Source organism: Taeniopygia guttata, chromosome 1A (assembly GCF_048771995.1).
Source record: "Taeniopygia guttata chromosome 1A, bTaeGut7.mat, whole genome shotgun sequence".
Classification (NCBI taxonomy): Eukaryota; Metazoa; Chordata; class Aves; order Passeriformes; family Estrildidae; genus Taeniopygia; species Taeniopygia guttata.
This window is the reverse complement of record NC_133025.1, coordinates 71128929-71155502: the sequence shown is the minus strand read 5'-3', so window position 1 is coordinate 71155502 and position 26574 is coordinate 71128929. Positions and strand designations below refer to the sequence as shown.

Below are 26574 nucleotides of genomic sequence, written 5' to 3'. Positions count from 1 at the left end.
AACCCACCGCTCCAAGTAAGGCCAGTAGCAGAAGCAAGGCAAAGATCCAGTTCACTTCCTGGGTAGGAACATCATAGCTACAATAGAGATCTTCATGCAGCAGGAACTAAAGGATTGGATTTAACCCATTAGACTTTACTGAACCTGGGAGAAAGACAAAAATTGGCAAGAAAGGATAAAAAAAGCCTAGAAAACTACTGCATGTAAAAAAACAGGAATCTGTTCCATAATAAGGAATAGTGATCGCTAAATTAGCCCAGGTAAACTTTTTACTTGTTGGGTGAACTGAGAATAAAATCTATGATTTTCATGAAGTGAGTACTTGCCAGCTGTAAGTGGAGAACAGCTAACTTCTGAACAAGGAGTGAGACAAAACCAGTGTAAATTGAAATATCAAGATGAATGTGCCAGCTGACTTGGTTTAGTTATCATCCCAATTGAAGGACAGCGAGCAGGGACAATCCTCCTCATCATAATCCAGTCTTTATTGAAACAGCCAGTCCCAGCATGCCATTGTCCCCAGCCTCATGATACTCATTCCCAACAAAAGGACCATGAAATTACAGAAAGGGGTTTGCAGCTCTTCAGGAGCAGGTAACAGAAAAGATAAACCTACAAGCCTTTGATCTGCAAAAGCCTCTTTTTTAAACTGGTTCAGGTCACAAAAAAGAGTTATTTCAATCAAATGTTCTTTACCAATGAGGTGCCACACAGCTCAACTGAAAAGGCAGAGATTAAAAACTAAAACTCTTTTTTTTCTTTACAGAATAACCAAAATGTATTTGCCAAGTTATCTGGGAACATTCACATAGTGCTATTTATTTTTGTATCCTACTCTTATATTCTGATATTTTCAGATCCAGAGATACCTTTGGTCCTTTGGTGCCTGCTGATTTAACAGTGAAGGTGTGCTCAGCCACAAGGCACTTTGTACCTCCTGCAACCCCTATTAAAAGTCTACATCAATTTTGCCTTGCCTGCTGTCATTTAGTGAAAGCTGCTAACAGAGGTAAGAATCTCTCTGAGTAGTTTCTCAGAAGTTTATTTAATGGTGTAAAGGGTGATAACAGGAGACACTTTTTAAAAAAACTCTGTAAAATTCTGTCATAATTAAATTAATATTTTAATTAACAATGGAGTCAAAGAGCAAAAGAAGCTCCTTTTTTTTTTGTGTGTGTGGTTTTATGACTCTAAACCAAAATGAATACTAATGTAATAATGCTACATCAAACACTGTAATGAATTTACACTGGTGAAGTCTTGGCTGTTTGATGACAGCACTCCCCCAGTGAATAAGTGCACAGTGCATTGTCCCCTCTAGAGCTCAACTTCAAAGCCCTGGAAAATCTCCTTTGAGTTTTGAACCTTCCAGATCAAAGCCTTGGAGTTCATTTATACTTTTAGGCTCAGATGAAGGCAGGCAGTAAGACAGCCGTGATTTAGAGGATAAATCACTTCAGAACAATGTCTGTGAACATTCTCTATGGCATTACACTTGAAATTAGATTTAGAAAGAGATACCACACAGACACAACTACAGATACAGGAAAACTGAGGCAAAAATGCCCATTATTTTTTTAACTTCCCCAGTGGAATTTACCTTTTCATTTTGCAAGTTTGTTTACAAAATAATCCCCCACATAGGTCTTGACAGCTCACACCCATTACAATTTATACATGGGCTGGGATTTAACCTATCTATTCACTGCATTAGAGAAAAATAAAGATTTCAGTGTCTAAAAAACGCACACACAGATATCTGAAAAAATAAAGCCTCCTCTCACCCATACAAACAAATGCTGTCTGGATCAAGCATGTGGTTTGATCCGCATGCAGGCTACATCAAAGCCTACCTCGTCCAGCCCTGCTGCATATGAATGGTTGAAAAGGACAAAAACAACCCCTACAGCAACCCCACTCACACTGAACAATAAAATCATGAGTTCAGACACATCACCTATATTTGTTCCAATATTTATAGGCTCCCTGGGTGTGCTTAAACATAAGAAAGCAATGATCAGCCCAGCAGAGTATCCAGACTCCAAAGCACTCCCATGGCTGATGGAAAGGAGTGGTTTAAGGCTTTGGCTGCTTCTCTTGACTGATTGCATAGAAGACTGAAGCCCAGGGCAGCTTGGACCATGGAAGATCCTCTGGAAGTGGCTCAGTATGGGAAGTCTGAGCAGAGCTGAGCAGTGCAGCCCCAGCACATCTTCCACTGCTCCTCTGCTCTTGCTATGCTCGAGGTCCTGTGCACCTTCAGAAGGTAAATTATGCAGGGACTTGTCTAATCCTTGAGACACCATTTCTTTTCAACAACTAGAAGTGGTTTTCTTTTATAAGCGCACTGAACTGGGTATCTTAATGGGCAATGAGCTGTGGGGAAGAGCAACTCTCCAGTCTCAAGAATATACTGGGACTTCATTTTATAGAAGACACATCACTTTTTTTAAAGGCTTACATTTTAAAAATGTTTTTTTCCTAACTGTACATAGATTTACAAAATCAGCGGATAAAAATTTTACTTCTCTATATCCTCATTTAGATTGTTTGTAAACCATCTTCATGGAGCTGAAAATTCTCAAGTGGAAACTTTTAAGATCTAAACAACCAATAGTCACAAGGTTTTCTGAGTTTGGATAAGGGTTTGGTTTAGAGTAATTTACAAATTGCTTAGAGTATATCTGTAAAAAGACTCTCTTGAAGAGCCTTGAGGGAACTCTGAGGAGATAACCCAACAAATACCGTTATATCACAACATTTTACATAGTGGTTTTAACTAACTAAACTAACTTATAAAATTATTTAATTATATTCAAGCATTATATTCAATTAATATATTTTTGTTTCTTCTTACTGTCAGTGGGGTCAAAACAACCAACTGATTTGCACCTTAAGCAATAAGGGTAAAATGCTCTGTGTAAAAGAGACAGTTTGTTTGCACAAGTTCTGACCAAGTGCTTAATATAGAGAAATGCTGCTGTACTCAGAAAAATTCCCAAATCATATTTCTGTTTTGCTTCTTGTCAAATTAAAAAAAAAACCACCACCCCCCCCAAAAAAAACCAAAAAACAAACAATCAAAAAACCTGAAAGGAGCCAAGGGACAGCTGAATGGAAAAACATTATTTTCCTTACCAGTCCCCTATGAAACATTGCAAGCTTTTGGACAAAAATAGTGCACACAATTTGCCTCCATGTATTTAACGTGGACTTAAAGAGATGTCACGTTTTGATGTGATCAACAGGAAGCCTGGAAACTTTTAGCTAAATCATTCAGATTTGCAGCTAACTAAATGAAGACAGAGTCAGTACCACAGAGATGGGGAGTCCAAGAAGTAGCACTGATCCAGGAATATCTAAAAATTAAACAACTCTTAACAAAGAAAACACAAATCACAACTTCCCTGATGTCTTTTATTTTCACACTTATAATGCCTGTGCAGGGGAACAACTTCTGCTGAATAGCACTGAAGAAAAAGCCAAATCAGCTTGGTAAAACCCTGAGTTTGTTCAGCCTCCCATAATTAAACAACCTGGAATTTGAAACTGCTTAGAAGAATCCTGCTCCTCACCAACACAGAATAAGAAGAAAGGGAAAAAGAGGAAAAGGAAAGTGAGCCATCTCCACAGTTGCCTACTTGGGTTTCCTTGCAGGGAAGCTACACATCCAGGCCTGTATGCCTGGATGCAACTAATGTTACTTAGAATATTTTCCTACCAAATGTTTACATCTTAACCAATTGCTCTCAATTAAAATTGTGGGTCAATTATTTAAATATGTAATTTTGAAGTCATCTAAACATGGATAACAAAATCTGTACCTTATCTATTAGGTCAGAATTCCGTGAATTACAAAAAAAAACCAAAAAACCCAAACAAACAAACAAGCAAAAAAAAAAACAAACAAACCAAAACAAAAAAAAAACCCAAACCAAATAATTTATTTATGCACATTTGATTAGTAAATTCTGTGGCATACTCAGGCAGACTTTTCCTAAAATTTGATGGGGAAAGACCATTAACGGACGGACCATTTACCAAATGTTTATTTACAGGGAAATGAAACAAAAAAAATTCTCAAAACAGTCACAAAGAAATGACCAAGCCAAAAAAACCTTCTATGAAATACGGTTTGAGGGCAAAAAAAGCTACTCCCTGATTATGAAAACATGACATATACATTAATCTGTGGTTAATTCAGAGTAAGGGGCAATGAAGGTACATTGCAATTGTAGCTATGCAAATGCTTTTATTGCTGAGTGCCACAGGAGAGCAAAATAATGCTACAAATTCAGCACAAACTACAGCCCAAGAGTAATTTTTAACTCTCATATTGGCAAACAATTACTCAAAAGTGTATCAGAAACCTCAGAATGTTTTGCTGTCTAAAATCAGAGGGTTTAATCAAGTGCTAAATCAGTATTGCATTTGTTGATAGTTTATCTACTAAAAATGGTGAAGGCTGAAGTATTTCCAAAGAGGTAGAGAGCCCCACCCTTCCCCTTCACTTATGTCAAGAAGGATGGGAAAAAAGAGCATTGGGTGGAAAGTTGTAAAGAGAAAACAAATGAAGTAGACAAAATTCCACCTGCTGAAAGGCAACATAAAAACAACAGCAACAGATAAACTACTGTGCAAAGGATTTATGTAGGACTCAGAGATTTTGAGTCAGTATTTTATGGCATTGTTTGGGTGTAAAATGGTGAAAGATTAAGGTCAAAAAAGAAACTGAAAACAGTGAAATCTTCCCACAGTTTTTTTAGACATGTGGCCTTTCACACATAAAGAAATATAAAATACTGCTTCTATATTTTTTTTTAAGCATTGATAAATTAGACTAGTCTCATGTCTGATGGTGAATTGAGAAATACCAACCCAAAAGTTCTATGGCAAAATATTATGAATTGTTTTTAGGTCCAAAACCAAAAGATGAAACCAGAAATAAGAATAATGTCACAGTGCCTTCCTGAGAAGTTAATGCGTAGGCCAGTGATGCCTATTTATTAGCTACAAAGTAGATGGTGGTTTTGGGTAAGTAAATGGGATAATGATTTTAAAACCGACTCTGTGACTACAGAGCAACTGGCCAAATTCCTGAAGGACTCAGAACTGGGTACAGTCTGCTCTGTTTTGATTACCATCTTCTCAAGGCATCTGTCACTGCCCACATATGGACACAGAGGCTAGACAGCTCTGTAGTTTCTATCAGCATTGTCTCTGTTCTGTTCTCCAGGATGTTGCCCCACATTATTCTCCTTTGCAGAAACCCACACACCTCCCTGGGGGCACAGATTTCACTGACACACATTCCTGGGCTGGCTTTTGCTCTCCCTTCTGCACATACCATGTTCCACGGGACAAAACTGGCAGTGCTACACTACTTAAAGATATTGACACCTGACACACGAGTGCTGTTCTTCCTGGGATTAACATTAAGGTGAGAAAATCTGTATAATGACATTACTGTACACACAGCTCCACTTTAGAGGTATTTTCTAGCTGGCAAAGTCAGTCAGGTGGGATGTGACCTGTTTGTGTGTAAGCACTGGTGCTGCTCGAGACATGACTCCACATCTGAAATGTTTGCACAGGGCTTCAGGCAGGAGAAAAGATTGATTGGGGACTTGCACCCCGCAGAAATCGCAGCCAGGAGCCAGGTGGGATGTCTTGGTGTCTCAAATGACAGCAGATACGTACACTGAAGTAATTAAATCCCACACTGAATGAGTCAAGTGCAGAAGTTCAACATGCAAACAGATTTCTTGTGCACCTACTCCATACACAGTCAGGAAACTGCAGCCAGGCAATTAATAAAACAATGCATTCCTAATTACTGCTAATTTGAAATAAGCAACAAACTGAAACAGTGTTTTTATCAGTCTTACAAGGTATCACTTTGCCAGGAAAATGGATGTCCTTTTTTATTTTTTGCTAGGATGTTTTATATTTCAGTAAATATGTCCTTACAGGATTCTAAACTATTTAATGTATTATGAAGCACGTAAAAATAAAAATATGTTACTAAATTATCAACCAGCTCTAATCACTGTGCTTATGTGTGTAGGGATTGAATTGATATCACAAAGACAATTATCAATCTGGCCTGTCCTGGTTTCCAAACACAAGCCTCTTCAAGTATGTGTCTTTAATGTGGTCTTTGTAATGAATTTGACTTATCTTTATGGCATCAATAGTGTTCTATTTACTTCATGGACAAGTTAAGTCATGACCCCATCTGTTCCAGAGTTTCAGTGGGAATGAGACCTGAAATATTAAATATCAAGAAGTACAGCTCTGTGCATAAAAATCCTCCTTGAACTCTAAAGATAAAACCCAAACTGCAGAGCTGCTGAGATCAGCTGCTGGTGAGTCATCCCCAGATAGGCAGGCATTTTATTTTACATTTTGGTCATGTATGGGCAACCCGAGAGAGAAAATATCAATACTAGACTGTGTAAATTAAAGTACTCTATGTGTCTTGTTAATGAAAATTCTAAAAATGTAACATAAATACATATACACTGGTGTGTATTAATACATACAGTTGTTTTTATTGTTGAATCCTGCCTTGGGACACAACCCTTAGTATGGGCCTTTGAAAACCATGTAAACATTTTTCCTATTTCAAGTCTATAATTTCCCCTCCACTGCTTTACATACTGTCACTATCCTTACTAGCTCTGGGTGTCTGTCCATGGTGCAGGATGTTCAAAACCTCTGGGCACATGGCTACTACAGACAGCCTGAGAGGTGTCTGTGGAGCCAGCCTGGATGCACTCACTGACTCCTGGAACCCCATGACAGTCACAAGTGGGAAATGAGTTCCCTCCCTGCCAGGGCTGTGCTTGCCATCACAGAATCACCTGGAGCATTATCAGTGACTTGCACAGCAGAAGAGGCAAATTTTCCTCCCAATAGCAAGAAAAGAGGAAAATGTAGCATAAAATATCTGCAGAGGATGGGTTTGGATTGCAGGAACATTTACTACCAGAGTTACATTCCAAGAGGCTTTCACAGTCAAGCTGCTTCACCTTTGCAACACAGCCACTGCACAGATTTGTATAAAAGATTTCTTTTTCATGCTAGTACACATTTCCATTTGTCTATAAGCAGGAACAGAACCAAAGAGCTGAAAGGCCAGCCCCAAAGGCTGCATTTGTCTGCCTCCCCCAGGAGGCTGGTGTCACACACAGACAAGTGTGCAAACAAGTAAAGAAAATAAATTCACGTCTGACTGCAAAATATTCCCATAATTTCCCATGCAGCAGCACTTCTGTGCTTAATCCTGACACAAAGAACAATATTTAGTAGCCTAAACCCAAACATATCTGCAAACAGCAGGACTGATGCAACAATGTCTTTGTGTAGAGCTGCCCCGTGCTGGTTATCTGCATTATAACCAGGGCTCCATCGTACACTGGAAGCCTTTTCCTCAGTGGAGAGACACTCCTTGGAGTGTCTCTCCACTACCTGACTGCCAGTACTCATTACACCTTGAGGAGTTTAATAAATTTCAGACTTCTGCTCTAGAAAATGAGACTGAACTCAGTCAGAGGGTTCAAAAGTTATTGGTGAAGATAAAGTGGGGGGGAGAAGGGAGGAGGCTGCCAAAACCGGAGACACAAGATGATCTCACAACCCTCCTCTCCTTAGGAAACCATGAAAATGTGATCAGTACAGCTCAACCACGACATGTGAGAGCTGAATTACAGTAATGCCTTTTTCTCATGCCTCCACATGCCACAAATATGGAATATTCATTTAAGCAGTAACTCTGAAAAAACTATGAAGTAACTGTTAGGAACCAGAATACACAGACAAGGGCTGCAGAGGACAAACCCACAAACTCTCACCTTGCAGACCATCTCTGTCAGCTCAACCAACACAAATGGAAACCAACTCTGGTTTCTTAAATGCACAGGAACAATGGAATGGAGAGTGATCCTTGAAAAGAAGAAGATCAAAGAGTGGAAAAGCATCAAAAAGGCCAGTGTACCTGCACAAACTTTTTTCACCAAACCCCTGTAATGTAGTCACACCAAAACAGATTTTCTTGAGATGTATGTCTAGGGATTATGACCCTTCAAAAACTCCACAGTCCTCTGGATGGAGAACAAATTAGTATCATCATAATCATCATCATTCTCCTCATTATTTCCCATTTCAACTACACTACAACTTAAAATATACTATGTATGTGCTTTTCTGTGTATGCATCATGTGAAATAAAAAAAAAATTTCTCAGCCAGAAAAGCAATCATGAACAGGCTTAATTTTGGAGAAAACACTTCTTCCACATAGCAATACAAATGGATAGTTTCAACCTAAAGGAAAACATTTTGCAGAACTATAAACATTTTAAAAAATGAAAAGGAGAGTGCCTCTTCACTATAGGTATTATTCCAAACATCATCTCTAATTATGCAGGCACAGTCAAGGGCAGATTTTCAAAAAAGCCAAGAAACAACAAAAAGAAACTCAGCACAGATAACTGGAGTTGCAAAAAGTTAAATCTTATGTTTCCATGCTGAGTGAACAAAAAAGAACAGATTTCATACTGGTGGATGCTGATCACATCTGAAAATCTGGCTTAAATAAATATATGAGAGAAAAAAGTAAGAAAGCCAAGATAACTCTATTATCCTCAAGCCAGGTTTTGAAGCCTAAATTTAAGAGAAAAAAGAGACAGTTTTGATTATTACATGAGAATGTTGAGATACTGCAGACAGTTGTCAGGAAATAATAGGCCACAACAATACTAGAGTAGAGTTTTGATTTAGGTATTCAAATGTAAAAATTTATGTACCTTTAAATATTTTATCAAAGGAACAATTTACATTTCCAAGCATAATATTGTCATAATTTTAGATATATTATACCTAAGAAAGAAGGGAATGTATTATATACAATGGCTGCTGTCTTTCATCCTTAAAATAAAATTCAACTATTATTGCCATTTCTAGAGTTTAAGAAAGGACATTACATATCCCTTTGAGTAGCTTTCATTCTCCTAAAAACAACAAAAACCACCCTCCAAAATGTAAACAAATCTTTAGACAGCATTCACTTGAAGGTATAATCTCTTGATTAGCAATTTTAGTAATTTTGACTACAGGATATGAGTTTTTTACAGAGCCACAGGGCACAAATTGAAGCAGAGCAGCTCAACGCACCAATTACTCCTTTGGTGTCTGAGCGCCCTCTGCATCCTTTGTGGTGCACATTGATTTAAAGGTCTTCTTTAAACAGATTCCCAACTCCCTTTTTTCTCTTGCTAACCACTCCCAGGCATGACTTTTCTTTCTCTGTTTTGAGGAGTAGGGGAAAGTAGGGAATCATCTTCTTGCTTTACTTGAGAATGAAAAACATCAGTCACAGTCAGGTCATGGGGCAAGAGAATGGAAGGATGAGTTTTAATTTTCTCCTTAGCCAAAAACCTGACACCTGTAAAGTAACCTGGTGGGGGTTTGTGGCACTGTTACAGGGCAAAGGCTGAATTTCACCCTCAAACTCTCACACTGAATGGCCAAGTCTCCATCTGGGCAGGACAGAGCTACAGGACAGACAGAGCTTTCACTTAAACACACGAACAGAAGCTGGCTGTGCACTAAAGTTGCTGGCTGTTTTTCATTCCTACAGCATTTTTCAAATCCAGTTGTGTGATAGAACAACTACAAACTGGTAGTAGTCAGAAGGTTTGGTGATTTTATCTTTTTGCAAGATAATTACCTACACTGAGTAACCTTCTACATTAGAAATGGTTAGAACAGCTAAAAAGTACCTGCAATATATATTGCTTATAAAATTTTTCGGCAGTCAATGAAGTGTTCATACAAGACCTGGGGGGTGGGGTTTGTGCTGTCTGAGCAGCCCTACTCCAGGCCTGCTTCTACTAAACAGGATTGCAGCAACTGCAGTTGCAGAAGCACTGGCACACAGACAGGGATGAAAGATCATCTGCCAGAGAGAACACAGCAAATCCAATAGGAACAGGCTCAGGTTTGAGCTGGCCTTAAAGGGACGCTGTAAATGTGAGGCTTTGAGCATGCAGGGCTTCCCCAAAGGTCAAGGAAAAATAAATATGAGGGTTTGGGGAGCACAGAGAAAACTTCTGTGGCCAGTATAACAAATGGATAGCTGAGCTAATACTGAGCTGTACCTCACTGAACTCTACTTTACACCAATTTTTAACTGCATCATTTACTCCAGAATGTGCAGCCTCCAGTTCCAGAGACTGAGGAAAATTAAGTTTCTGTGAGCTGTGCAGGATGATGCTTTTTCTACTCTGAGATGTATCCACAGCATATATCTACTGCCTATCCTCCCCCATCATCACCTCTCGAACAGAGCTTCCAAAAACACATTTTTCAGTGGTTTTGTGAGAAACCATCATGAGCTGAAAACAAAAATCCCTAAAGGGTAGGTTTCCAGCAGCTGAGATATGGGAAGTTTCTCAGCCTTGGGAAGTATTCTCTGATAAAAATAAAATGAGGATTTGACCCCTTTAATACCATACCTGCTCTGTCATTAACTGAGTATGCTGTGGGAGACACAGGTTTAGCTGCCTGCCCTGCTGAGTACAGTGCAGAAACTTGCATATCAGTTTCCCACACTCATACAGAATAATAAAAAAAAAAGAAACCCCACATTTTTTCTAGCCAACAGCCTGACTGTACCTTCTTCAGTGTTCCAGAGTTTGTTGGGGTTTTTTTAATAGTATTAAAAGCCAAGATTCATTAAAGATTCAATCTTTCCTGCCTGTCAATCACCTGGCAAGGACATACCAGCACCATCATTAACAGAACAACACAATGTTGCATCTTTTGCACTGCCCATGTAGGAAATAAGAATCCTTTGGGTAAACCTTGACACATAACCATCACATCACATTTATGTAAAGTCATGGGGCAATTAGAGAACAAGGTGAAAAAATGCACATGGCAGTTTATTGTTAAATTATTTACAGTGTAATTGCAGCAGATCAAGTGCACAGCAGCAATCTTATCCAACTTTTGCCCTTCCAGATTGGCTTTGGATACTTCCTTCAGCAGCAGCGGGTGCTCTGCAGCTGTTGAGCTGCCGGTGGATCTGGGTCACAGACCTGCTGAGGAAACAGAGCAGGGTTTGGATTCAGATCAAGTCCTGCTGCAAACTGGGACACGCTCTTGGGAAAGGGGACTGGCTGGAACAGCCACAATTAAAATCCTTACACTGAGCTGCTTAGACCAGTGAGGAGTTAAAGGCCTGATGCTGCTGTGCCCCACTGGACAAAAGCACCTCAGTTCCCCCCATCTTCCCTGCCTCCTGTCCTGTATCTCCCTTTTGATGTGGTGGGCCTTATTTTGAACTTCATTATGAGCTCTTTGAAGCAAGAGCCATGTTTTCCTATAGGTTCTTAAAGCAGAGAGTACAGCTGAACTTGCAGGGATGTTTCCAATAACAGCTCAGTCATTTAGATAATGTTCTCTCAGAATGACTGAGAGTGATGCCAGCCATGTGTTGAGCAATGCTCTCTCTCTACCAGCAAATAAAGAACCCAGAGGTTGTATGAAGTCAACTAGTCAGAAAGCCCACAACAATCAAACTTGGTTTGTTGGCTCCAAGGAGGCCTTTAAAGATCTGACATCTGCACTATTAATATTGAAAAACAGCCTCCTCCTGTTTTATCTTAGAGTGCCTGTGGTCCACTTGTGTTGCCACATATCAAAATGGTAATAAACAGCACAGCTTAGTGATTTTATTACTGCAGTATGTTATGGTGGGAGTTAACAAATAGGTAATAAGATAGGCTTCCAGTTGTAGTTTTTAGGGTACTGTTACATGCAACTCAGAGCAATGGTGACCCAAGAAACATTACTAAACACATTTTCACTTTTTATTGTTGTGCTTACAGGGAGATTTATGCAGGCTTTTCACAAACCTAAAATGGTTGTGATAATTTATGGCCACAATATATTGCTTTTAGAAAAATTTTGAGACTTCTAGGTACAGACTGCCAAAAACTATAAAATCTAGCTCTGAAACCTTGAAGAAAAGAGCAATAGGCTATTCAGTTTGTCTGTTAAACCACATCTGTGTGCAACATACAGTCGAGTACTTTAATGCTAAATTATTCCAAGATGAACAACCTGCACATAAAAACACCCAAACAATCCCCATCCCACCCCAAAAAATCCCAACCAAAACAGTCCTTTCCAAACTTCTGCATCTCATGCTGTATGCTACATTGCAAGGAATCTGTTTCAGATCCATAAAGTTATTGATTTAATAAATCCACACACTTGAAAAGCCTCCTTATTGGACACCCACACTCCAAAAGGCCTGACCTTCAGCAAGTATTATGACAAAGCAGTAGCCTTTCCCAATTTTCAGGCAACAGCTCCGTTTCTGTCCTGAGCCACATTTTCCACCATACAAGAAAATCAGTCTCACAATGGGTAGCTGAGGCCTGGGAACTAAGATACAACACTTTAGTGAGCCCTAAATGAGCTAGATTGGCAGGACTTTTCAATTACAACATTCTTTAAAACATTAAAATAGTATATAAAAGCTGCATTTTAATTTTGATCCTCCTAAACAACATCAGCAAAAGGCCAGTAAAGATTTATAGCTTCACAACAAAATAAAGTGGATGTATGTCATCTTGTCCTGCTACTTGCAGAGACAAGGAGGGAGGTGAATGAGAAAGTATTTATTATTCTATTCTGTACTAAGAAAAATAAATAAAATCAGAGTTAATCAGCTGAACTATTTATAAATTAGAACATGTAATAAGGGATGGCAGACACAGAGAAAAAAAAAATCCCCTAATTTATTTTTACTCTGGTGGTCAGCAGAGCAGGGACAGTGGAAAACAGAGCGTAGCAAAGTGTGGCATTCCAACCTCATTCCTACCTTAATAGGCTTGGTGGGGCCCCCTGTTTGCAACTGGCAAAACTCCAGAAATTACCCCACAATATCTGTCTCAGCAAGCTCAGCAGGAGACCCTGCAAACAGCCTTCACCCAATGAAAGCCTTAATTTCAGCTGTCCCTGCCAGAACTGGGATATTTTCAGCATACAACCCAGGAGCACACCAGCTAAGCAACCAGCAGCTCTCTAGACAAGACACAGTTATGAAACTCTTGCACTTTTTATTGCAGAAATGTATCTTTTTCCCCTTAGAAAAGGGAAATTATTTTTTAACAGGGTGAGTGATTTTATGCATGTACACAAAGTGTTTGCTCATGCAGAGCCTTCCCTTTTAAAAGTTTTAGAATTAGTAAATTAATAAAAACCTGCTCAATAAGCTGTTTTTAAAATGAACCTACAAAAAGAAAATTTGACAAGAGTTTTAAAAAATTTCAAATCTACATAAATAGTTACCTTTCCCTAGGTCGTCAAATATTATGAATGCTTAGTTTGAGAATAAGGTGGTGTGACATCACTTATTTCTGACAGAACCAAATTCTAGGAAGAATACTTTAATTTGCTTCTCAGTTATAAGATATCAGTTATAAGTGGAGATTAGAGTTTTTTTGGTTATATAGGGCAGGTGAGCCACTATAAAACCAATGTGTTTACTCTTTTTGCACAGCTTTCAGGCATCATAAAAATCCTCCTTAACCTTCATGGCTCCCAATTCATAAACCAAAAGATTTAGCAGCAATTTTTGATTGAGGTATAAAATAATTATAATACAATCAAATAGAATGAAGTGGTTACAAAGAGTTATTTGGCAGTGGTTCAGATAAAGCATAAGCAAAATGGACTGGGGTGCGGGAGGGCTTCTTGCCCTGCCACCCATACAAATGGGAAAAGATCCATTTTAAAAGAAATAAAAGATGTATTTATACTGTCTGCTAATACATATTCATCAATAGTTCCCATAAATCTCCTCCCACTTTTGATTCTCAAAATCTACATCACTTTACTGCGCAGCACGTGTGCCTCTTGTTGTCAAGGGGTCTCCTTGGCTCTTGGTGGTCTTTTCAGAGGAAGGCTCACTGTCTTCCTCGCTGCCCTCTGAATGACCTGGCAGGCTGCACATGCATTGAACTTGATGCATTCCAATTCAGCCTTATTATTTCATAGATAAGACCACAATTTTAGGTTCCCCATCTGGAATGGTCCCAATTTTATTAATATTCAAGGTTGATCCTGCTCTGGGAGTTGTCTTTTAACTTCAGTTGATGCCAATTTTGGTTTGGGAGTCAGTTCCTGACTTCCTCCATTCCCAAGGCCAAATCCAACTCCTGCATCCTGCTTTCCACATGTATTCTTGAAGAAACCCATCTGCTTCATAATGCTAATCACATATACTTTTCCAATTATTTTCCCAAATTATTGATATAATTACAACTTATTCAGCACAAATCACCTCCATTTATCACATTAGCCTTACTAAATATTCACTATCACTTAATTCAGCTAAACTGCTGAAGTGCCTGTATTTTGAAAGTGTAGAAAAAGAAATAAAAGCTTCCCAGGAGGGAATAAAGCAGAGAGCTGTTACATATGAATAAACAAAAAGTTAAGTATGTTCATGAGATTGTGTATGCAATTATTTGATGGTTAGTTAATTAAATTAAAAAACAGCTTTAATTCTGTATAGAACCAGAGCTTCTATATATTAAATACTTACATAAACTGCAACCAATTTAATTTAAAACTTTTGGATTTACTGAGCCTGCTCTTCGCATCCCTAAGAAATTCAAATGCAAGAAGCACATTTGAACAAATGTCCTTGCTGATCAAAATTGAAACACACTGTGAGATCCTTATTTGACAACTCTCTGAGGAAGCAGCTGAAGCTTTAGATGTAATTTTACTCCTAGACATGACCACTTTGAAACTGGCCAGGCTCCACCAGGTGTGAGCAGCAACAAAAGCCCAAAATTGATATATCAACATAAATTACTAACATGGCTGTTTTGGCTGTTGGACTCCATGGGTGCAGAAATTCCTTCCTCTGGAAAGTCAACAGAAGTCTGGCATGTGGTCAATCCAATCCAATGCAATGCAATGTAATCCAGTCCAGTTATTCTGGAAAGTTCCAGTTATTCTGGAAAATTCCCATTCTGGAAAATCCAATCCAGTTATTCTGAAAAATCTCAGGCCAGGCCCCCAGCAGCAGTGATGTGGATGCTGTGTCTAGCCTGGCTTTGCTCAATGACAACAGGCTGGCTCAGCTCTGCTTTCCTGATTGTGTTTTATCAGTAAAACCCCTGTGAACAAAGCTCTTCTGTATGCACAGAAAAGTCAACCCCTGGCACAGTGTAAGCAGCAGAGAAAATATGGAATCAAGCAGAGGCACACTTTGAATAAAGGTTTGTGTGTCGGTGCCCACAACAATGCAGGTCCAGCCCAGCAGCAGCACTCTCGTGTCACAGAACAGAAACCTCAGCTGGCAGATCCCAGCATTTGCACTGCTCTGAGGGCTGTGGACACAGTGCAGGTGGATGAGATGACAGCTTCTGGCCTCCAGATCCTATAAGTTGAAGGACAAAATCAGGGGAACATGGGGCAGGCCCAGGTGCCGCGGCATGGAAGGATTTGGCAGAGGGGAGCACATGCTCAGTTCCAGCCTCTCTAAACACCAGAACCATTTCCCAGATGTCTTCCTGTTCCATGGGCCAGTGTAGCCACCATGAAAAGCATTTGGCTTGGGATGCTGCTCAGATGTTTTGGTGGAATTGTGAATATCTGGGTGCGCCCCTCTGCCAGGATGGTGCTTGTTTTCTGAAGTCTTGGGACTCATCACTGACTCCACATGTTTGAAGAGCATGGAAAAATGTCTGGGTTTTTTGGGGGTTTTTTTGGTTTTTTTTTTTTAATTCCCTCTAGATCTACACTGAGATGTACTTACTTCCTTTCAGTTTCATCATTATAGTCTGTGGTTTTATCATCACAGCTCTTACTGTGATAATGTTCTGCCTACACTAAGATTTTTTAGTATTGTCAGCGGCAGGCACCCACCCAACTGTGCACCCCATTACTCCCTCAGGTGAAATTAAACTCCTCAAGGCTGAAACCAAGTACCAAACCCCAGGCTGTGACCCCCTCAGTCTGTATTCTCACCTTGGTGGACCATGGAGTAGATGTTCCCTTGTGACAGCTTTGGGAAATCCCAGGGAAGGAACACTGTCTGCTCTTCTGTCTGTGTGCAGATGAGCTTTTCATCATATAACTTATAAATGTTTGCCAGCAATATCTGCTAAATGGCTGCAAATCTCCTTCCAAAATTGTAGCAGGAAAATTGTTTTGATATTTAAGACAAAATACCAACTGCAGAAGTAGGGAGAAATTTTGTAGGCAGAAAGTCTTTTTCCTTAAATTTGACTTCAGCTCTGGGAGCTACATAATTCCTTCTCAAATCCCCCAGAGTGGCTCCAACTTCTTGCCTGCTCAGACAAAGCTAATGAGCACATTCAAAGCCTGAGCTTTACCTAGTTCTGGTGCTTGAAAGTGCAGAATATGTAAAACTTCCCCAACAAACCCAGGTTTCAGTGCTGAGAAGGCTCAGCCTCCTAATCCCACTGTGTTCAAAAGAAAGTGGCTTTGTTTACATAAATTTGGCTTTCAGAGTTTTCCCCCAACAATCTGGACAAATTTAAATCAGTAGAACATTCAGGCAAAGTTACAGATTTCAGTGCACAGAGAGCTTAATTCACAGCACCTCCTAACACACAACAGACCTTCTTTAAACTGCAAACAAAGGCTGGAGGTTGTTTTGTAAAAAGAAAAATCACTGCAATAGGTCAAGATTTTCTGGATAATGGGAGTCTCAATAGAATATGCAGCCACAGCTGCCCTGTCTGAGGGCAAGTGATGCTTGAGATATCACCAGATGCTGTACAAAACCAAGAGGGATAACAGAAAGGAGGTTGCTGGGCTGTAGTCGAGCAGCAGAGAGATTAAGTGTAGCCAAGATACTTAAATCTAGGCAAGTAATTCCAAACTCATAAGTCATAAGGTAACCCAGTGTTCTCGGCAGCTAAGGCAACTAGAAATGCAAGTAGAATATATATAATTTTCGTGTACCCCAACAACAAATGGAAACACTGAGAGAATGGCAGCTCTTATTGTCACTGACTTCCAAGAAAGCCAGTTCCTTATATCCTGAAGGAGTTGAGCCTTTATTTCTCAGCATGATGTCTGTGCAAATGTGCTCTTCTTCCTTCCCTCCTCCCCCATCCCAGCTTCCCCATGTTCCACCAGCCAAAAAACACCCAGCAGCAGGAGAAGGGCAAAAGAAGAGGGTGGGAAGAGGGAATTACAATGGAAAGCCCCTCTGGACTCCATTCTGTAATCAAATAGCTGCAGGTTCTGCTGCAGGCCAGCCCATTTTGTCTCTGACTGTCGGCTATTTCACCCTGCAGAAAAGGGCTGTTATTATGCTCTGCACAGGTGCATAGACAGGCTCCTAAAGAGAAGTCCCAATGAACACAAGGCATAAACAAACTCAAGTGTGGTCTTCTCTTCAAGAAAATAATTCAGCCAATGTGAAACTCCCTCCTTGTAATAAATTAGCTCCTAAGAGTATTCAAAAGCTGCCCTCTGACCTCCTCCTGTATTATTCTCATGACCACCAGTGGGAGAGGAGGTCAAGTTGGTCAATTCTTCTCACCAGTCACTGATGCCTCTTAAGCAGAGGAGGGGTGGGGGAGGAGGGAAAAGAGAAAGAAGAAGAGAGGGAGGGGGGAGAAAAATCAAATTTGCTTCTCCATTGAAACATGGGCTTAGTAAGTAAACCAGGAGGCCCAAGCCTCCCCCGGCAGGCGTCCGATTTTACGACACATTTGTAAGTGTGCTGTTGTCTAAATATCCCAAACACGGGGAAATTCCACACCATGGCTACAGCCAGGGGCCAGCCCCATGCCACCAGCTGCTGTGAGACCCTTCCCTCTGCAAAGCCAGAGCATGGAGAGCCGAGGGAAAGGCCACGACTGGCAGCTCCCTTTGGCCTCCTCACTCACACACACCGGCCTCCTCTCCTGACTGCAAGCATATAAAGAAGGTTTGGTTGCTAAAAGTAGAATAATTTGTTAAGTGGCACATTCCACCTACCCGTGGCTGGCACATGTTAAGTTCCTTCATACTCACAAGACACTCCTTGGCAATCTCTTCCAACCTTTTTCACTTAGTGGGCAGTAATTTTTGTAATAATACAGCATGGTATTATGTCAGATAACATTTGTCAATAAAACAACAAATTAATTTGCTTCCTATGTCACATGCAGTTTCACAGGAAACCCCTCTTTTGATAGTGTGGTTAGTTACAGGACTCCTGGTAAATGGAGTTCTCTGGAAAGTATTCCAACTATCTGTAGCTGGCCAGAACTTGATTTATTTTGCCAGCCTATACTTCAGGCTGGGCTGTGAAAAGAACCCACTTTTATTTTTGCTTGGAGTACAAAAGCTGCTCTGTAGTTTCAATACCTCCCATTGCCTGGATACTTCTCTGCACTTTGCATTGCTGAGAGGGAAGACTAGGACTTTCAGCAGAGAAATATATTGAATATTTCTCTTGTCAGAATGATATTGATCTCAAAGTCCATTTCATTACCTGTCAGCAAAGAAGAGTGGTTTAATCACTGCATTCATCAGCATATTATACATCTACTTGGCAAATCAGCTCCACTATATCCAAGCTCCTTCCTGTAGCTCCATGATAAAGTTTTCTGAGTCACTGCTTTGCAATTGCTCCATAAAACTATAAACAAGTGACTATTGTCCCATTAATTAAATCTAAATTGTATAATTCTATTTTAAATGATAGTATAGTTAACTAGAGATGAGAGCCCAACACATAAAAAGTAAGAGAACAAAAAAAGCAACACACGTCCATGCAGACAGAATGAATATGTTTTTTCCCTAATATTATTAAAGTCATAGTAAAATTTATAAGGGAAATTATATTCTTGGGACAGAAAAAAACCCAACGCAGCATGGAAGCTTTTAGTTTAGTTTTATATTGCACAAATTTTGTAACGAGTTTACATTGTTTAAACAATTTTTTCTACTCTTGTTTTATGCCATGCTGTCCTTGCCAGTTTTGTATAATATCCCTGTACAAGACTAATTTATAATGTTTCCTCTGGGAGCTATATGAATTTTGTGATTTAGCTACAGAAGGGTACAACACATACCCTTGTGATGAAATTTCTCTTTTATTAAATTAGAGCAATTTTTATCTTCTATCTTAGAAAATCAAACAAGTAGATCAAACAATGGGGAATGAAATATTGTAGTCATTCTGACATTAAATATTATATTAATTGTCTATTCGCTTTCAAATCTTGATTTCCATTTCTGTCTGTTTGGAAACAATGCAAGAATATAATCAGATTGTTGACTCTGACATGAGACTCATTCGAAATCCAACTGGTGCATTTTCCAAGAGAGCAAAGAAAACCTGATAGAAACATCATACAACCAGCTACTCTAAATGACCCAAGTTGTGATGGCAATCAATTACTGTGAAAAATAAAACACGAATCACAATAGAGTCCATAACCACAGAATTTCCTGCTTCACTAAGGTGGCAAATGGTAGGACCTAAGCTGGCAGTTTAATTTCAAGAATCGGAACATTTCAGAATAAAACTGCAGCTGAGATAATTGAAACAGCTGAGTGTTCCAGGGCAAGGCTACCGGTGATCTCACAGTTGCTTAATGATCTGAGAAAAAACAAGCAGCATGATCAAGTCTCACTGAATAATTCACAACCATCATCAGGAGCTGTGCTTGTCTCATTATCAAAAAACACCGATTCTAAAATTTAATGAAGCCTGACATGCCTAGGTTAGTTCCCTACTCAATAATTTTACTGTCAGATTTCCTAAGGCTTTTTCCCAGGAGCACAGGTCCTGTTCTCACCATCTTTACCCACGCAGGATGACTTGGTTCAAGCTGAGGGACTGAAAAATTAGAGAATTGATGCAGAAGGCTTGGAGGAGACTGCAAACTACAACATATTTCTCCTACACTTCAACTCCAACCAGATCCCTGAGATCCTGAAAACCTTCAGGACAATGTCTTTTACCAGCTGGTACAGCACAGCCATCAAATTTCTGCACATGAGGCAGAATCTGCAATCATGCCCAGACTTAGATGGGCTGCAGACTGAATGGAAAAACTTCTCAGTATTCATCCCTAATGAATTTACTAGGGAGATGTACTAAATTTCATACAGCTCATGTGGGGATTCCTCCATTGCTTCATGACAATAAATATTAGTCATGAGATATGTGAGGCCACTAATATCACTTAATGCCACTGCCAGCCTGTGGGCTCTCACAGCCCACACTGTGGCTTCTGTGGGAGCAGTGTAAGCCTAATCCAGGGTGAAACTGAGGTGTTGTTTAACTTGTTTATCATGGATTGTCCAAGGGGTCGATGCCTCTTCAGGAGTTCACTGATGGCACAAAGCTGGGAAGAGCAGCTGACAGTCCTGAGGGCTGTGCAGCCCTTTGGGGGGACGGACTCAGCTTGGAGAGATGGGCAGAGAGGAGCTGCTGACCTTTAACAAGAGCAAATGCAGGTCCTGCACCTGGGCAGGAGCAACCTTAAATGCGTGTACAGGCTGATCTCCTGGACAGCAGCTCTGTGGGGAAGGACCTGGGGGTCCTGGTGGACAACAAGCTGTCCCTGAGCCAGCAGTGCCCTGGGGGACAAGAGAGCCAGTGGAACCATGCGATGTATCAGGAAGAGCAGTGCCAGCAGGTCAGGGAGTGATCCTGCCCCTCTTCTCAGCCCTGGGAGGCACATCTGGAGAGGTGTCCAGGTCTGGGATCATCAGGACAGGAGTGACATGGAGCTCCTGGAGTGGGGCCAGCAGAGACTGCAGAGATAGGGAAGGGCCTGGAGCATCTCCTTGACAAGGAAAAGCTGAGGGAGCTGGGGCTGTCCAGCCTCAAGAGGAGCCCCAGCTGAGAGGGACCCTCAGCCCTAGGTGTCCCTGGCTGCAGGGAGGGCTCAGAGCAGGGCCCAGGCTCTACTCCAGGGGCCCAGCAATGGCACCAGAGAAACTGATACCAGGAGGTTCCACCTGGACATGAGGCAGAACTTCTTCCCTGGGCAGTGACCAGAGTGGGTGTGGAGTTTCCTCACTGGTGATATTCCAGAACCAGCTGGACACAATCCTGTGCCCTGTGCTCTGGGAAGGCCCTGCTGGAGCAAGGAGGTGGGAGCAGATGATCCACTGTGGTCCCTTCCAGCCTGACCCATCCTGGGATTCTGAGATTATGATTATCTGAGTAATTATCCTTTCCTCTCTCACTCCACCCAAAACCTGCTCAGCAAATATTGCCTGATGCATAAAGAAAAAGCAATAGTTAAAGCTGAAATAAAATTACATACATTGTCACCCATTAAATTTCAAGGTGAAACTGTTGTATGATGATCATAATGTCATCATCTGTGAATAGATCACAGACAGGAAAAGGCGTCAATAAAAAAACAAAAGTGATGAGTGGTGATAAATACACTAAGTTCAGGGCAGGAAAAGCCAAAGTTCTCTGATATTTATATGATTTTTGTCAATACAAGTGGAACAGAACTAGCCTACACTGACACAAAGGGATCTCTGGAAGCTGAGAGGCCTGAACCCAAAGAGCTGCCAGGCAGCCTCTCCTGTAGCCCAGCATCTTGGTTTTGGGTTCAGAACCTTTGCTCTCTTCTGCTCCATCACCAGCATTTTGCTGCTTCCAGGGAGTTGTTAGCTTTTCTAAGTACCTTTAAAAAAATTGCATCTAGAATGAAAAAACATCAGATACATTCCTGTAATGTTTTGAAAACATTTAAAAGCAGTGCTGAATTCAGCTTAAAGTTATTCTTGGCTGATAGTGCAGTATTTGGGGGCAGGAGAAAGACACCAAAAAGCAACACAATAAAAAAGGGTGTGCAGTTGAGCTGGTCAACATTCAAGCAGAATAAACTCAGCCATATGGGGTAAGAAAGCCACCAATCCTCTCTAAACTTTGCTCAAACCTTACAACAAAATTGGAGCAGCACAGGGGGATTTCAGCCTACCTATTCCCTGTGTATTTCTCCCATGTTCAACATATAACAGATGTGATCTTGGGGGGCTGGCGGGTGTCAGAAAAACAGAGGCAAGTCTTCACAGAGAGCAAAAGCGTGAAAAAACTGCTTAGGCACAACTTGCCCACTTCTGAGCGTCATTTCTACTTCCATACTACATAAAAAATTATTTCTTTCTGAGAACAGAATTCCTTGTGAATCCTTCTATAGCTTCCTCTGTTCATAACTAAAATAAAAACCTTTAATGTAATTTAATTTCCTTTACGTTCAAATATTTGGCAAACAGAATCTTCATGCATTTCAGAGACTCCTTAAAAATTCTAAATGACATTGTCATGGAATTTAAAGCAGAAACATTCTAAAAGTTAAATAACTTTCAAAATACAATTTATTTTTCATGACAGATGTCTGATAATTTGTACTTCATATTTAAATTAGGATTAAAAGTATTTTATCTTAATCGGTTTGTAGAAAATAAACTCACACACAAAAAAAAAATTCACTCGATTTTTTGATAACCCATAGTAGCTTCAGGAAACTGTTTTTTTATAAGGGGATTAATAAGCACATTAAATTGAACCACTGGAGGTTTCCCTATACTGAGAAAATTACTCAGCATGTTTTAAAATTGTAGCAAGATTTTTAAAATTTGTTAGATCTGCAGTGTTGAACTCCTATGGTTTTAGAGAACATGACCCAATTTTACCTCCATAATGAGACCAATTCAGTAAAAATAGGGAAGTCTACCTGAAAGTGATTCAACACTATACTGTGTTATACACTCCAATGTAAAAATAATTTGAATTACATTGATCTAAATTTTTCATCATTTTCAGATTAAATATTTTGGTAATGATTTTTAAAATGAAGACATGAATATTGCAAACATTTAAGTGATGCTGTGAATGAATCCTCATCTCTGACAAACTACTTGCCAAATTCAGCCCAAATCTGGGCATACTTTGATTGCCCTGAAGGTGTAAGGGTTTTTATTCAGTTTTCTAAGCCAGCAGTGCTGATTACTTAGAGGCTAAGGCTGAGGAGCAGATGTTTTCCAAACCATGACATTTTGAAATATTTTTGGTTTGAAATCATCCAAAATTGGAATAAAATCTGCAAAACTGTTGGGAAACACAACTTTTTATAGTTAAGTGAAATTTAGTTCTTGAACTAGATTAAATCATTTAACAAAAAGACACTGCTAACTTCTTTCAAGTATTAACAGATTAAATGAGCTGTAAAAAGAAAAACAAAGTTAGTATATGCATTAGTTGTTCCAGATTTAGGGCTTATAAAATGGGTTAGAAAAGAAAAATGAAGAGATTTGCCTGAGTTACGACTGCTGTAAGGAACAACTGGACCATGCCATGTTTCCATTACAAACCCAATGTCTCCTGTCTGCTCACTAACAAATGACAAATGTCATTTAATAGAAGTAAAAATGAAGATCCATTTCTCAAAATTACACATTTGCTCTTTTTCAGGAAAAATGAAAGCATTAACTCCTTCTGAAATCTCCATCATCCTCAGCTTTGCCAGTGTGCAAATATAATTAAATAACAATTTCCTGGGTTTCTAAGCAGTTTGCCAACAGCCTCTGCAACAGGGAACCGGGGCAAATATTTTCTGCTTTGAAGTATCAGGGAAGGCCTGAACTTGTTTATGAATGAGTTTAGGATCCAGTGAACTAGAAAACAACTGTGCCGTAACAATCTGAACTAGAAAAGACAAAAATGCTTTATTCTGGATGACTGTACCCTCTCTCTGTAATGCTAGGCAGTGTTTAACTGCAAATATCTCTGTTACAATTAAGTATAAAAGCTGGTTTATTTATTTTCTGAACTTCATAGGATTTTTACAATTCCCCCCACCCCCCCCACCCCACCCCCCCCGCCATTACAGAGTTATTCTTTTAGGAGTGTTTGTAGGCAATTGGTTTTAAAAGGGCTCCAGGGGACTTTTCCCTACTGTGTTAAGCTGTTTTGATATTCTTTTACAAGCACAGTCCTAAAGTGGTTCTCCCTGATGCATTGTCTCACTAATCAGCTTTATGAGGTTCAAGGTCACCATTCAACATTAATTATTCATTGTACAATTCACAGCTGGGGATGATGCTGAAAATGGCAAATCATATGAGCATGGAAAAACACATTCACAGAGCATCTTCCCCATATTTCTTCAGATCAGAAGGAACAAGAATTCCAAAGGGAAAAAAAAAGTATGGTACTGTGGAAGTCATGCATGAAGATCACCTTCAGGATTACCTGTGGCTTTCCTGACTTTATACAGACGTTTCCAGTGACCTTAAAATTAACAATAAAAAAAAGCATGTTGAGGGTACTGATATCAAAACAGTCCTATGCCCAAGCTAAGGCAGCCATAATGAAATCACAAAGAACAAAGTATTAAAAATGCATTGATTTACAAAGTTGAAATGCTTCAGAGATAAAAATCTATCTGTAAATGAAAATATGTAGCATGGGAAGAGGGTATAAATATCTCACCTTATAGTAGTCCTTGTATGTGTTTTAGATGTGTGCAGTGTCAGTTTTGGAAAGGTTTTTTGCTTCTTCAGGCAAGTCACTTTGACAGTGGCAGGAATGATGTCATCAGCAAAAAATCAGCCTTTTTTTCAAAGGGCTATTTAGATTTTGGCAAACTGGCATGGGCAAGCTGCTCCAACAGATCTGCCTGCTCTCTCCTCTGCTGTACTCATTCCTTAACTTATTAAGAATTCAAGAACAGTTGAGGCTTTGAAACTGTGCACAACCAGAGCAACTCCTATTATAAGTCTAATTATTCTCAGTTCCCTCCATACACATTCTAACAAACATAGCACTTCTCTGTGTATAATATAGGTTTAACTGAACCTTTTTTAATGATAGTACCATATTAAAGACCTTCTGTTTTCTTTTCTGGTGCCCTGTTTTGCAGTTAAAATACAAAATACTTGCTGCCTCTACTCAATCACACTTCTGAAATTACCTGGGTCTCCTGATAGTGCTTTAGCAATTATTTTTATCTACAGCTGGAATGCTTTTCTTTCCTCTGCATCCTAATTTCTTGATTTTTTTAGATAAAACATGCTAAGCTGATTTCAGAAATATGGTTTACAAAGTGCAGGTCACTGACAGATGTTATTTAATATTTTCAGGCTGATTCTGTGTGTCCAGAAAAGTGGGCCCTGTGCTGATCCTCTTGTCAATAACAACTGAGCTGACTAATCAATCTGATTCAATGCAAATATTGAAATTGATACCTTAATTTTGGCAGAAAAGTATTGTTTAGGTTTCTTTCACAAGCAAGTTGTATTTTAAAACATTATCAAGTCCTACATGCTTGCAATCACACACATGTACATCAATAACCATGTGCATTTAAAAAACCTTTTTTGGTAATCAAGAACACTCAATTTTTCTGCATTAAAAATTTTTGATGATAGATTGGGAAAAACTAAAGCAAGTTTTAACTACACATCTTATGCTGCCTGCATGCTATGTTTCTTTCTTTAAGAACTGAATGCTTACAGCACAGAATTTCATATCCAAAAAATAGGCAGGCAAATAAGCCATATAAATACACAGCTGAAAGAAACCAGTTTTTACTTCCAGGTCTGTTTTATGCAGGAATGAAGCATATGAAAACACAGTTTCTCTGAGTTGACAGAGAGCAAGTATTTAAAATCATTAAAACAATTTATAATATGAAATGTTATGTCCTTTGATATCATTGTAAATAATTTTTTAAAAATCTACATTTTAACTTTTCCATAATATCATCAACATCGTTAATTTTGACTGAAAATTAAAGCATGGTACTCCTTGTCCCCTGAAATATATATACTTTCCAAATTCTGTCTAGAAAGTGTGCAGATAGGCTGACAGAGTAAATTTGAGATATCAGCTATCCCTTTTTCTGGTTTTCTTTTCCTGTTTAGAGTTCTGTCATTTGCTCCATGGCACCTGTTAGGATCAACATCATCTCTGTTACTCTCAACAAGAAAACCAAGCTTGAAATTTGAGCAAATACAGGTCAGTGCTGGCTGCACCAGCCTGTGCTGGAAGGCAAAAGGCACTGATGGCTCTGACATCAAATCGGGAAGGAAAAAGGAGGCATTATGTTTTAGCCTGCTCTTGTTCAGAATCTCTCCTCATGCAGTCCCTGAGCAAAAGTGGTTCATTGGAAAAAAAAAAAAAAGGAAAAAAAAAAACAAAACAAAAAAACCCCCCACAAAACCAAAAACAAAACCCCAAAACAAACAAACAAACAAAAACAAACAAAGCAAACTTTTCTGCATTTTTGTTAATTTGGAGTTTATACCAGACTATGCCATGATCAATGTGCAATTTAACTTTTCAAGTTCGCTGCTTCAGTTTTCCCTTTGATTTCTGTTGATGTAAAATGAATTAAGTGGCTGACTTGAAAGAACAGTCAGTGTGGATATTTGTTTTTCAGAATGGTGGTCTTTGCTTAAATGAGCTGCTTCTTTTGTGTTCTATTTTTTCTGTAGTTCACTTACTATCTAAACATTCTGTTCTTAACCTCCCTGT

The 26574-nt window shown here is 39.5% G+C and overlaps 1 protein-coding gene across 7 annotated transcripts in view; it reads right to left on the bottom strand.

Annotated features, from left to right (window-relative positions):
- LOC115493495 (potassium voltage-gated channel subfamily KQT member 1-like) overlaps positions 1–24747 on the bottom strand; it is a 315875-nt gene extending 291128 nt beyond the window's left edge. For 5 of the 7 annotated variants that reach the window (XM_072923929.1, XM_030263672.4, XM_072923925.1 and 2 more), the window contains exons 1-2: positions 24529–24747; positions 24289–24327 (exon numbers count right to left, since the gene is read on the bottom strand). The gene's annotated coding sequence lies outside the window, so the exon portion shown is untranslated. The remainder of the gene's footprint in view (positions 1–24288; positions 24328–24528) is intronic. The other 2 variants (XM_072923926.1, XM_072923927.1) reach the window with 1 other exon arrangement.
- Between the last annotated feature and the right edge of the window lie 1827 nt (positions 24748–26574).